This window comes from Chionomys nivalis, chromosome 11, assembly GCF_950005125.1.
Source record: "Chionomys nivalis chromosome 11, mChiNiv1.1, whole genome shotgun sequence".
NCBI lineage: Eukaryota > Metazoa > Chordata > Mammalia > Rodentia > Cricetidae > Chionomys > Chionomys nivalis.
The window spans coordinates 56811240-56814677 of record NC_080096.1 but is presented as its reverse complement, the minus strand read 5'-3'; positions in this window follow the sequence as shown (position 1 = coordinate 56814677).

The window sequence follows — 3438 nt, the reverse complement described above, 5'->3', positions numbered from 1 at the left end:
TACCTGTAAACACAGGGACACAGAGCTGGACCAGGTAAGAGATCAAGAGGTACACATCCTTCTGTACCTGTAAACACAGGGACACAGAGCTGGACCAGGTAAGAGATCAAGAGGTACACATCCTTCTGTACCTGTAAACACAGGGACACAGAGCTGGACCAGGTAAGAGATCAAGAGGTACACATCCTTCTGTACCTGTAAACACAGAAATGCCATTGGATACATCTTTAAATGTATCATTCACACGGAGGAAGCAGAAGAAAAGTTCCACATCAGAGCTCTGTATCAGGGTCTTTTTTTGGGTTGGCTCTCCAAACCCACTAAGATTTGATGGAACGAACTTACCTAACATGAGCATATTGATTGAGATTGCTGGAAAGCTAAGATAGTTCTTTTCCAGATTTCATATTCATCTTTGATAAAATTCTAGCCTTGTTTCTCTAATGCTTCCAGACAGCTTTGAAATTTCGAAGGAACAAAGAAGGAACATGGATGCAAAGGGATTGGTTTGGGCAGCTTGCAGCCCAGTAGCTAGGCTTGCCAAATGAATGATCTTGAAAGTGCTGGCTTGCCACTATCAGAGGGGAGTGGTCACAACTGGTGATTTAGTAACTGGACACACCTGACTTTTGAGTACCTTGTGATTGGGTTGCTTCTCTCCCCCTCCAGTTGTCTTTTACAAGAGAACCCAGTTTCCTTCATCAGACACACGTAGAAAGCAGTTTAGTTGCTCAAGCAAAAAAAAAAAAAAAAAAAAAAAAAAAAAAAAAAAAAAGAAGTCAAGCTGAGTGTAAAAATGTGCTGTGGACTGCTGGGGAGATGACTAAGAGAAGATTGACAGATTCCTGGTTTCAGGGAGTTCCAAAAGGCGGTGTTTGAAGGGCTCCCTGGTGTGCAGAAGGATGGATGGAGTGGCCTTGTCAGTGTAAACAAGGACGTCTCTTAGCTGGAGATGGGAAACCTCTGAGACAAGCTTTATAAACTGGAAGCCGATTCTCTGGCAGTCAACAGATGACCCAAAACTGCTAAAGGGGAAACTCCAACCCAATCAGAATCACCTGGCTGTTGGTAAACACACACCCCAGGCCCTAATTTTTCTAGAACCCCTCCTGTGGTGGGCGCTGCTGCCACTGGACACTGAAAAACACCCTGCGCCAAAGTCTAGGTCGCCGCGGGGACGAGGAAGGGAAGGACTAGTCGGGGTGCACCAAGAGAAGAGGTAGCCATGCAGTCTGTCTTCCATTTCCTCATCTCCAAAAAAGGGGGAAACGGCCCAAGCCTCCGTCCTGAGTTTGAGGAGAAAATAAGATCCGCTAGCACCAGGCAGGAAGAGCAGCAAATGTTGAACAGAATCCGGGCGTTGCCCTTGAGTGGAAGCCGGTGGGTGGGCTTTGCCCAGCGCCCTGGCCCCTCCCTCCCCGCCGCCCTGAGCCCTACCTGGGCTGCAGCCAGGTGGGCAGCACCGAGGGCCCCATGGGCCACAGTCTACACCTCCAGCGCCTCCGGGAAGCAGCAGGACGGGGCAGAGAAAGCAGGAGGGGCGGCCCAAGGGCCAGGCGCGGAAGGGCGGGGCTTCAACACACTCAGCAATTTTTTTTGTTGTTGTTGTTTCTTGTTTTAAAAAAAAAAAAAGGTCGTGAGATGGGCAGGAGATGAAAGCCAAGTTCCTGTCATGCTGCTCTAGGATAACTGGCTGGGGCATGGAAAGTACGCTGAATGAACAAACACATCCTCGCCCCAGGCTTACCAAACTCATCTGTGGGTGGGGCCCACTGGGAAAGCTGAGCAGGCTCTAACTAGCCTCCCCAGGGTGTGTGGATCCCACAGGCTGGTCGGACCTTCTCTTAGAAACCCTAACACAGGAGTGTGTTTGGGAAGCACTCAGCCCAACACCTTTCCAAATGGGGACCAGAGCCCTCCAGAAATCCATCCCTGACACCCAGATCCCTGACCGGCAGTGATGTGCTCAAAGACACAGCTTTCATCTTGCCTTAATGTCGCTGTCCATGGCCAACACTCCCTCACGCCTTTTCCTGGTTTCTTGGGGAGATGGCCTCCCCACCTTCTGGGTTAGTGAAGGTCAGGAGCATCTTCCAGTTACTCTGTTTTTACCAGGAAAAGGGACTAAAACAGCCTCCAAAGTGCCCCCCCCCCAAACAACAACCAAAGTAGGTGGTACAGTTACATACAGTTACTGGAGTTGGAAGGTAGAGCTCCCATCTTACCAAAAGGGAAGTTGTGGCTTTAAGAAATATTGTCACTCACCACAGGTCTCACAGCTGATAAACAGCAGGGTTAGAAGTTAAGAGTCAGCAAATTTTCTTATTGGGCCATGCTTTCCTTCCTCATAGTTGTCACTGTGTCTGCCTCTTGAAGTGTCCCGCTATTCCATGCCCTCAGCCAGGAGCAAGCTCCCCTGTCGCCTCAGTCACTTCTCAAACTCATTGCCAGTTGTTGCCCTGTCTGCCTGTCTCTCCTACACGCATGCAGTCTAAGAACATTTCCAATGCACATGTGCTGGCTCACACCTGCAACCCCAGCACTCCAGAAGCTGAGGCAGGAAGATGATCGCAAGTTCAAAGTCAGCCTGGACTACCCAATGAGTTCCAGGGCAGCCCAGGGACAGAGGGAGACCCTGTCTGGGAGGAGGGGTGGGGACACATTTTCAAATCTCTTATGGTAGGGTTCTGAATTCACTTTTTCAGCATCCCCTTCCCAACCAGGTACCTACTGCCATCACTATCCAGAGCCCGCTCTCATTCCCCATCACCCTCTTGCTCCACGCACCTTACAGTTTGGCCTCCCCACACTCTGAAAAATGTTCTCAGGGTTCCTGGAGTCCCCTTGACTATTCCTCAGTCTTGGCTTATAGCAACTGAGCAATTGAGCATTAGTTGAGCTTGTGATGCCCAAGCAGACACAGGTGAGTGTCCACAAAGCCATCTGTGCCCCAGCCAACGCAGCGACATAGACAGGGCAGGGAATCTGCCAGAGAAGATTTCCTTTATCAGCAAACACATCTTCATTTTCCTCCTCCCCCCTTCTCTTTTCCAGCTCTGCATGCAGCTGTGACTTCTCTCTTTGAAGCTTCCTCCCTCTGCTTCCTCAGAGGCCTGCCCTTGGTCAGCTCCTCACACCTATCCTTCAGCAGAGACAAGCACCGTGCATAGCTTCTTGCACTTGTAGACTTTCCCTCTTTGCTCTCGCTAGTACCGATTCTCTTCTGAATACCATCTCTGGCTTTGGAACAGTTTCTGGATATTGCGATGTGTAAGTCTCATCATTACTTCTAGCTGAAACTATTTAAAATACCTTACTACCTTTCTTCCTAGACCATTGCCTGATTTCCCATAGTGAGGTCACCCCATTCTAACGGCTACTTAGATTTAAAACTTGGGTGTCATGGTCTCCCCATCCAGTACAATCCTATCGATTAAA